The following is a 10807-nucleotide window of genomic DNA, read 5'->3' as shown; positions in this document are numbered from 1 at the left end:
ACGTGGCCGGCGTGTGGCAGCCTCAGATTGGTACCCATGCATGGGCATTTGTTGTAAAAGTGGGCATCCCCTGAATGAATGTTTACAGAATGGATTAAAGGGCTTATAGGTTATGGGGCCAAGTCTTTTGTGTGGATGTAGCGAAGCGTGAGGCGTAAAAACATCCCAACACTGGGGTCTCTACCAAGCACGGCCCACCATGTCACTGGGTTGTGAGCCCTGCTAACTGGGGCACATTGGAGGCAACAGTGTGGGCATTAACTGGAGCCCAGCTGTGAACCAGCCAGCATTTAAAACAAGCACACACACACACACACACACACACACACACACACGCATAACACAAAGCAAGATCTATCCCACCGTCCGCTGCTGTATATGAAAATATACAGCCCTGCTAGTGACCACCCTCTGGCCGGGAGCAGTGAAGATCTCTGTTGCTTTAGGGCAATATCTCCAAATCATTCTCATATCATTACTCCGTCCAGAAAGGCAAGGGCGAGAATGATTGGCAAAGACTTAGAAATAGCTCAGGGGCTCTTCTGTGTGCCTCTCCTTGATGTGAGTGTTTGTTTAAGGGAATGAAAGGGTCAGAAGAGCTTAGCTGGTGCTAGATTCATTAATGCAGACATTGACTTCCTTGATGTAAGCACTGCTTTGGAAATCAGTCAGTATATGTAGACTGCAAGTAAGTGCTCAGGCCTTGACATTACTACTGTTTGAATTAGAGATGAAAATTTTAAGCAGTTTGCTATATTGATTGCTGGCCAAATAAATGATCAGTCAGCAGTTACTCAGTGTACCAAAATGCTTTTTTTTCCCTCACTGAATGCTTCAGTATACAAATGAAATGGGCTATTTTTATAGCAAAATACAGTAGTCAGCAAAATATGATAGATCAAGGTCTTCTAAGAGTCTACATTAACAGAGTGACACGATCAGTTGCCTGCATGTCAGCTTGGCTCATTTAATAGATCAGAAGCTGCCTCAGTGCACAGCGATAGGTCAAACCTTTAGCAGAGGTCATGAGGTCATTATTATCCGTTATCTTCCTGAGGGGCAGACGCAGGGGATTTGTGTAAATGCCTTTACGTCCCAGGTTCTTTCCAGGCTCAGTTTGTGTTTAACCCTTTTTTTAGTGTCAAAACCCCACCATGAATAACCGGCTGCTGCACACCAGTAATAAGGTGGAGGAAAAGAGGCTTTGGATTTCAGGGCAGGTGGAGACAGAGTGCAGAAGCTCTGAGTTTTGAGGACTCTCTTTGTCGTGTGTGTGTGTGTGTGTGTGTGTGTGTGTGTGTGTGTGTGTGTGTGTGTGTGTGTGAACGTGTGTGTGTGTGTGTGTGTGTGTGTGTGTGTGTGTGTGTGTGTGTGTGTGTGTGTGTGTGTGTGTAAGGGCATGGGGACCTTAAGTAGCTATGGACCTTCCCCACTGCAGCGCATCCCCTGCTGTGCAGTAATTGAATTTTTACTCTGCTAATGTTCACTTAATGAACACCCACCATGATATTCCTGCAGACCGATACTCTTGTTTTCCCTCCAGCACTTTATCATTTTAATTTAACAGTTAATATTTTGCTGATTACAGTGTCCCATGGGAAGAGAGGGGATTAATGTGTGGGTTATGATGCGACATGTGGCTGGCGGGTCTCAGTCCATCAGAATGTGACAGCTTGAGGCTCATTGGCGGCTGTTTGACTGGCATGATGGCTTTCTGGGGCAGCAGTGCGCCCAGCAGAAGGTTAGGGCTGGGAATAAAGGACTCACTCATCATTAAAGGGTTGGAACAGGGTGCCTGGGCATTCGGAGATAGAGGTAGGTAGGGTGAGAGTCACGTTGTATCTTGACACCCCTGGGACTCCGCTGCTCTGCCTCTGACACTCCAGGAATCACAAGGTTACTGCAGCTGGTAGGGAGGTTTGCCTCTGAAGCTCAGAAATCTCATCTCAAGACTGAAGTGGGGAATGGTTTGCCACAGTAACCTGACACCAGGTGCAGCAGGGGTCTCTTCTTTCTGACTGAGCACACATGCGCAAGCACACTTGCCGTACACACACACACACACATATATAACAGCCATCCTTAGAAGTACACTCACCACCCACACACCATCCGCTCCACAGGGCTTACAGTGGTAACTTGAAGCACAAGGTAAACAGCGGCAGGCACTCCAGGCATCTTCATACATGCACTCATCCTCAGCGCCCCCCCCCCCCCCCCCCCCCCCAAGCAGTTGTTCACAACCATCTGGCTTCTCTTTCTTATAAGGGATTAGAAGAATCTGAGCTGTAGGGGGAGTTCCAGGCAGATTAGAGCAGTATTGGGTGGTGTGGTTAAGGATTGAGAGCATGGGTCCTTCGGACAGCTCTATGCTAAAGCCAACAATCATCAAAGCAAATGGCCTTTGTGCTTTGACAATGTGTTACAAAGTGTGCCGTTTAGCAGGGAGGGGGATCTGTTGTGCGCGCACACACGCACACACACACACACACACACACACACACACACACAAATACACACACACACATGCTCAGTGACTGTTTGACCAGCCTGATAGGGTGATTGATGTTAAGTCCTATCGGTGTCAGCCTTGTGAGCGAATCAGTGTAGGTGTTCTTGCTGGGGGCAAGGATTTCAACCTCTTACTCTGCAGTGTGTCCTCTCCTCGCAGCCTCCTCCGTTAATCTTTTTCATTCAAGATTCAATTTATTGTCCACTGCTGTACTTTAATTTATCTTGCCCAGTGATACTGAACACCTTTGAAAAGTAAAACAATAAAAAAAAAAGGCCTGGAAACACAACACAAGGATTTATTCTGCTAAGTCACCAGCAACATCACAAAAACTCTTTTTCTTTGCACAATAGCTAAACAGACCCAGCCCACTTGTGCCATTATCATGCCATATCAAACGCTACAGCCTCATTTGATATTCGTATTTAAAAGAAAAGTGTCAGCTCAGCAGTCTTGTCTTACAAGTACAAGAAGGGTGGTAGTATCAAAGCCGCTCCTTTGTTAGAGGAGAGAAAACCAAATGTGTTTAGCATTCATGAAATCCTGTGCTTACTTAGGGGATTGCTGCAGGATTTATAAACCATTTGGTCCAAGGCAACAGAAGATTAGTTTTCCCATCGATTTAATCACTGAATTTGACATTTAAGGTTTCAAATGAACCCACAATCTGATGCTATAAAGACAAGAGTTATTGACAGACTCAAGGTGGTCTGTAAGAGGTGTGTGCGCGTGTGTGTGTGTGAGTGCATGTGAATGTCTGTGTCTGGTTGAATGGAATTACACAAAGCATTTTTCCCCAAGCTGCCCCTTTCCCCTGGGATTTACTTCTAAGGTGCTGAAGCAATTTGCCTGTTTCTCATTCTCCATATCGGCACATGAAAAGTCCACTCGTCTTTAATGGCTCAGGAGAGCAAGTGTTGTAACAAACTTTTCTTTCTTCTCCTTCCTCCTCCTCTTTCTCACAAGAGGCACAGCTGAACTCCATCAGGCACTGCCAGGTGAAACAAGGACTGGGGCACAGGAAAATAGATGAGGGCTGACGGCCCTCTGCAAGATGATGAAACAAGCTGTATACGCTGCGCTGTCACATGCATTTAATTCCATCAGTTCACCATGAAAGGCGGACTCTTGGACAGGCTTTGAGTTTGAAATTGGCAGAATGCAGCATCATCTGTCCACCTAAATTTTACGCCTGTGGCTATGATGCATAGGCATTCTGTGGATTCAATCCATATCAAGGCATGCATGGGTGCGCCACATCTGGTCAGTTACAACCCGTCTCGGATTATATGTTTTTAGATTCATCTATGTCCGCATCAAGCACTTAGACTGTATAATATCCTCAGATTTCATCACATATACAGCTGCCAGTGTCTTGCCTGGGAGCGGCTGTGTAACATTTACATAGAGAACATTACTATATTTATATGCAGTTTAATCATTTGAAGTCTTGTAATTAGCATCCCCTAAAGATTGCTGGACTAGCTTCATTCCAGTTGGCTGACCTGCTTGGTGAAATCTCTCCATGTGCCTGCCTTTGTCCGGCGGATTGTCTGGGGAGATCCCTCTAATTTACACGTCTCTCTCCAGCTGCTTCGATTTCCCGGCCGTGTTGTGTAGCGCCGCTGAGCTCATTAGCTCATGTTGCAGATCAACTGGAATACGGAGCTGCTGTGCGTCACTCTAGGGGGTCGAGGTAATAGAGCAGTAAAACTGGAGGTGCGTTTTTCACTTGAACGCAGTGGGTAGGTGGTGCTTTTGCTGGGGAATCAAGTCTCCCACCCAGTCATTCATCACTCTTTGAATGGGATGGACTTTGGACTTGATGAGTCGTTGTTTGGTTTTGTAAAAGGGTGATGACGACACACACGAGAAACAGAAAACTGCGACATTTTACTGAGTTAATAACTTAAGAAGGTGGAGATTAAATAGCATCCCTCAAAACATAATAAAGTCACATCAACCCCCTTTGGAGAATTTGCAACTAAATTGAAGCGTGCCACTCGTCATAAAGCAACAGGGCTGCAGGTGCAGTTTCAACCCAGTTGCTACAGTGTCAGCTGCATGGCACTGATGTGTAGAGACAGATGGAGATCCTGGGACCAAATGAAAAAACAATAGCTGCGAGGTACAGGAATTACAGTACTTAGAATACCTCAGTCTTTGGTATGTGCTATTCACCCTCTTTTCTCTCCATCATGCACATTACCCACCAGTGTCCCTTTCTTTAGAAGGTGCATATGGAGCATAGGGATGCCGGCATCTACCATATCTGTCATACCTGAAAGTCTCCTTAGTGCTGCATGAGAAAACACACATTCGCAGTGGCAAAAAGCACCTCAGCCCAAATGTTCATCATCTTCTCTCTGCTCCAGCGCGTGAAACACAGAGATCTTGCTTTTCTAAATATAGGCCAGAGGGCTTCAGAGCAGAGAGACGATGGGAGAACGAGGGGGAAAAGATGAGTGTCATTAGTTCTGCATACATAAGCAGAATCTTTTGTAATGACTATGTGCCAAATCACGCACCTCAGGCGATAGGACAGGCAGCATCCAGGTTTCATGGTCAATATTGTGAACTGAAAAACGCTAAATATGCTTATAAATAATGTTTTTGAGTTATTAATCAAAAAATAGTCTCCAGCCATTCTTTCTAGTAGCTCTTGTATATTTGAAAGCAGGCTATTGGAAAAAAAAAAAAAAACGTCCACAAAAACAAGCCTCTCTGTGCTTCACAGCTGCACCGATTTCATAATGGAATTCAATTTGGTGCAAAGTGATTAGTGTGATCAAGCAAACTGTGGTACCAAAATGCAGAAGCCTAGCTAAACCCATGTTAGAAAATAAGTCCAATTATTGTAGTGCTTCAGCTGCCTTTGAACATTTCATATATCATGTAGTGACAGTTTGTAGTGCCTGTGGACTTGTAGGGGTTTGGTAGAGCTGTGAGCCAACAAACCAGACACACTGCGATAGTGGCCAGCTCAAGTGTTTGAAGTGCTGTTACAGTGTCTCACTGTGACAAATATCTGAGTGTGCATCACCTTCATGCTGATTTGTTAGCTTTGTGCAGATGTGCAGAAAAAAAACTCAATTTTTATTTCAGTTTGCAGTCCACAAAATGATTTATTTATTTTTGGTGTAGCAAAGCATGTTGGAGCTTTCAGTCGCTACAGATGAGAAATGCTTTCAGCGCTACTTTGTGTCCTTGGGCTTCAGGAGTGGCTGTAAACTACTGTAGTATCCATCCTCTCCTTCTATTTTCACCCCAGGAAGACCAATCAATGCTAATCTTCACCTAGGCAGTGAATTAATGTGAAGGTTAGAGCAGCTTGCTAGTTCAACTACTCAGCATTTTTTCTGACACCTAAAGGCAAATCAGAGTGAAATCAATGCTTCCCGGTGAGTCTCCACCTCCAGCCTTGCTGAGGAGGCTTAGAGAATATAATATTCTTGGTTTTCCAAGAGCTAAAACATTTCCTGATTGATTACCCTGCTCATGTTTAATTAACAGTGTATGGGACATATATATATAAAACCTAACTACAGGAACATAGGTAGTGCACAATGTATTTGTTTCAGCAAGACACAGGTTTTGATTTCCCAGTGAAACAGTGTGGAAAGGCAATTTGCTTGGAAATGCTAGGAGTCTTATTGAGCTGCAATTCAGTCCATCAGAAGACAGTCTTTAGTGTCCTCGGTCCAGCTCCCTAACTTCTCCAGAGGTTATCCGCTGCAGGCTGAGGATGCATCAATGACTGACCTATTTCCCCGGGGCTACTACCTCAATTGATTCAATTGGGCCTGATTCTCTTCCCACCATGAACCCTCTCAAACAACCCACGTAGCATCCCTGAGAGCTTGTTTCCACTCTACCCATCTCCACTTCCACTCTCTGAACAACATTTGCAGACACAGGACAGACTGGGCAACAGTGCCACGATACACTGAAAGTATGAGCAGCAGGTTGACTTTGAATCTGTGTAATTTAAATGTGTCATGTTGAATTTGGGTCAGGGACTCAGAAATTCACTGCCCAGGACACGTCTCCAGCAGGGCTCCAACACGCAATGAGGCACACACTCACCCACGTTGTTAGCCATGACAAATGAGAGACAGATTTATGCCTTAAACATTAGAGCATGTATTGATTTATTTAGCTGAGCTGCTGCGGATTACTGCTGCATTATAACTCAGCCATAAATTGCAACATACTGTAGTGTTCTAGATGGAAAGCAGAGTACATACTCTGAGTAGATGATCGTCTGCCAGTGCTTGACGTGGTTTTATTGGTATTTTTTAATGGAGCAATTTCATGTTGCATATGCAATATAATATATAATTCAGACCATCAGCCAGTGTATTAGACTGTTTGTTGTGATTTGAAATGGATGCCTGCCTTGTTGTTTTCGAAGCGAAACCCAGATCTTCATCAGAGCAGGTTGTTGCAGCGCTCTCGTTATGTCTGAACCAATTTGAGCTTGACTCTGACTCGATGTGCATGAGGTGTGCTCACAACCAGCTCTGATATTCTCCCTGAAGAGGGAAATGCAGTAACTACTCAAGATCCTTCACTGCTACAGTGGCAAGATAACTGTCTGGCTGACAGACTGTGTAAACCTAATGGGGATTATTGCCATTCTTCTCTCCTGCAGATTCATCCCCTCCCTTATTACAGCCCAGTTTTAAATGGTCCTCTTGACTTTGCACGAGTCTTATCACACAGCAAAAGCAAATGGCTCTGCTTGTTTATTTTACACCAATTTCTAGTTACCAGTCATAATCCAAGACATGAGAGAGCATTTGCTATGTGTATCTGCTCTGTTTCAGACGATATCAGGGTTTTGTGTCCTGAAATCGGAAATCTGAAACAGTCTGGTTGCCTGCAGCATGCAAAATCTTATATAAAAAGGACGCATATAAAACCGGCCTCGTTCCATCACTTTGGTATTCTATGTGGGGCACAGAGGGATGTCTCACATCTTACTTTTTAGAGAGGACTTGACAGTTTTATTACATAGTAGAAATGCAAGAGCCATACAGTAAAGTTGTCAGTACTTGCAGATGTTCATCTGAAATGATGAATGATCAGGTTAGGGGTGTTCACATTCATGCAATAGATTCTCTTTGTTACAAAATACGAGTCATTTAGACAATGCAGCAAACACAAATAACAGGAACTGTCGGCCTTGAGCCCATGTTCATTAATCTTGACCTAATTCATCTAATTCAATCATTAAAATTTCATTTCAAACAAATCAGTGCATTAGCCGCTGTAATCTGTGTATACCATTTTAAAACCAGCATATTTCAGTTTTAATTTCATGCATTTAACATCTTGCATCTTTTCTTTTCTTTTTCTATTTCTTTTTTTTTTGATTAATGGAAAAAAGATTTTTCTATAAATTGTTTATGTACACAATTTTGTCCGTTTGCTATTGTAGGGAATTCTTAATTAAAGATCAAACAGAGTGAGAAATTGGTGTAGAGACCCCCTACACCCACACCCCACCCCTCACCATGTGTCGTTTGCAGTCCCCGTCAGTAGTCATTATTTCTGCACAGATGTCTCCATTTCTTTTATTAAGCCACCCAGCCTTCAGTAATGGGTGACTTGGGATGGCGGGGGAATACAAAAGAGTGAGTCTGCGTGGAGCTCGGTGTGGGCAGACCAGCATTAGGGAAAGGAGACTAATTTCAGAAGTTGATTATGGGGTCAGTGTCCACCCTTAGTGAATGATCTCATTCATCCATAGTGAGCCAGAGTAATTATTAATATAGACCTTGTGCCTGTGTATGCACTCATCAGTGCCTTGTAATGAGACAAAACCCCCATCACTGTGTTTTATCCAGTAATAATATCAGCAAAGGACACAGCAGTGTGTTTGGGGTCAGCCCATTAATGCCCTTTCCATTTCGTACAAATTTCAACTATTTCAGGGTTCGCTTGTCATCATTATAGATCTCCTACATGACAGTGCTCTGAGTTTGCTCACACTGGTTGCACAGTTGTTCTTGAGCACAAGTGAACTGGGACAGATGGGTTCGGCCAGATTTTTCTCCACAGTCCCCTTCTGAGAGGACAGATTGGCAGACCCAAAATGCCGTCCTTTTTCCTGGGTGGGAGGAAGTGAAGCATGAAGGCAGAAAGGGAGGGGAGGGACTTCTTCCCAAGAGCAAGGGAGGTGAACACATTGATGTTTGATGACAGTCCCCGGAGAGGTGAGTCACCCTCACTCTCACATCCTACTCTCCCTCTCTTTCTCTCCCTGGCATCACCATAATGTCATTTTTGTTTTTCCTCCTGGGGACAAACTTGAGAAATCATTTGGTCTATTTCAGGAAGAAAAAATACAGACATCAATTCAGCTTAACTTGTGGAAATACTACTTGAACCTGTATTAAAGTTAGGTTGCATGTCGGTGTTTGATGAATTGCCACTTATTAGCCCATAATTTGCTGCATACCATTAATTACGTGTCTTCACAGTGAATCTTTTATGACGAAGGAACAGTGTTGCACTGATCTCTTTGGATCAGTTTCACCCCTGACCACATGCAAAATCTGCAGAATCTGATCCGTCTATCTGATCACTCTTCCAGCTGATCAGCATGTAAATTTAGTGGCAACCCACACACGGCGGTCAACTACCAGCGTGTCACACATCTCAAAATAACAGATTATCTGCCTTTCTGGTTTGTAGTTCAACATCACGTTTGCCTTACATAGGCCAGATAAACATAACATTTTCCATTATGAGAGGACCTTTCCCTCAGATCAGTAGCTCTCCGAGCTAATGGAAGGCATCAGCTATGCCCCGTGTCTCTTCCTGTGAGGCTCACGAACACTGCTCCACACAGCGTGGACAGGATGCTGTTACTGCCAACCGCCAGCACACACTGAATATTTAGCATGTGCATAGTTACTCTTGAACTACATATATCAGTTATGGAGTAACTGGCATTAGTGAAAATACACAGTGGTCTTACTACACAGCTGTAGTGATACTTATAATTTCGTAGAAAAAAAACAAAAAAAAAATACTGACAGAGATAGAAATAGAGAGAGAGATAAATGAGCATTAAATGAACAGATGAAAAGTGATCGCAGGTGTACCTAGAGAGCAGCAGTCAGACTTTAGTATTAAACTGACTAAATAAGTAAGTTGCTTTTTTCTTTTCGACAGTTCTGAACTCCCCAGCCTGATTAGCAGTGCTAAGCACATACAGCAGAGTTTTTTTTTTGGTTCATTTTCTTCATTATTCATCTATAACTCATGGGCTTTAAAATTCTGTAATGCTGTTCTGGGCTTTATGGGCGTAATTAGCCAATAATAATGGAATTAACAGACCCCCTTTGTTTATTCAGTCATTCATTCCCTGTATATGTGTGTACCCATGCGTACATAGACAATGCACGTGCGTGTGCAGCCAGAGTGTGTCTGTAAATATTCTGTGGTATACAGAGTCCACACACATGCTGTAGACGTGTTGTAATTTATGGCCGTGCAGGATGCGTGAGCAGCAGCAGCGGCAACAGTGATTTCAGACCTCTAGCCTGGGACGAATCATCCGTCTGATAAAGACAAAGACAGTGGCAGCCCTCATCTCACATGTGAAGGCTGACGTGTGTGTTTGCTGCTATTGCTGTCAATATTATTGAGAGCCCAGTAATTGGCACATAAAAGAGCGTCTCGGCTTCAGTTGGAAAGCGTTTCTCCATCTTCAAAAGCCTTCCCTCCCTTCAGTTCATTTTTCATTGAAGTGCTTACCTTGCAAAAGAGATGTGAGGGGGAAAAATATTATCCTGAAGCATGCTCTCACTCTGTCTTTAATTCTTTTACAGCCTGTTGGACAGATGAAGGGAATTCTCTGTAGTTCTCTGTAGTTTGTTTTTTCTTTTTTCTTCAAAATTGTCAGCGGGGTTCATGAGTCTTTTCATCATAGACACCTGTGGCAGGCCAAGAACAACAAGTAAATAATTGTAACATTGAGGACAAATTTGCCAAAGTCAACCCATCTTTTTAATCTATTAGGCCTAAATAAGCAGAATCTTAATGAGGATGAGTCACAAGAGGGCTGTGGCCGTCATTATAGCGAGAAGAATCCCTCAAAAGCAATCACATTTCATGCTGGCTTACACCAGAATGGCTTTATTAGCCCGGTTTAGCTGCTGATCCAGTATTGCCTCAGAACGCACTGTGGCTGAGCAATCTGGCTGTTTTTCATATTAACTGTGGTGGGCAGTCAGCTTTATCGCCCATAGAATTCCTCCGTGATCAGCAGTTTCCATTTTC

General features: G+C 43.6%; 1 protein-coding gene across 4 annotated transcripts in view; it reads left to right on the top strand.

The window, feature by feature from the left end:
- The window catches only part of tspan9a (tetraspanin 9a), a 156443-nt gene that overhangs the window by 90761 nt on the left and 54875 nt on the right, over window positions 1-10807 (top strand). The window lies entirely within an intron of this gene.

This window comes from Trachinotus anak, unplaced genomic scaffold (assembly GCF_046630095.1).
Source record: "Trachinotus anak isolate AG129_WGS33_773 ecotype Australia unplaced genomic scaffold, CSIRO_AGI_Tana_v1 ptg000002l, whole genome shotgun sequence".
NCBI classification, from domain to species: Eukaryota; Metazoa; Chordata; class Actinopteri; order Carangiformes; family Carangidae; genus Trachinotus; species Trachinotus anak.
Note: the sequence above shows the minus strand (reverse complement) of the source record. Positions and strands in the feature narration are given on the sequence as shown.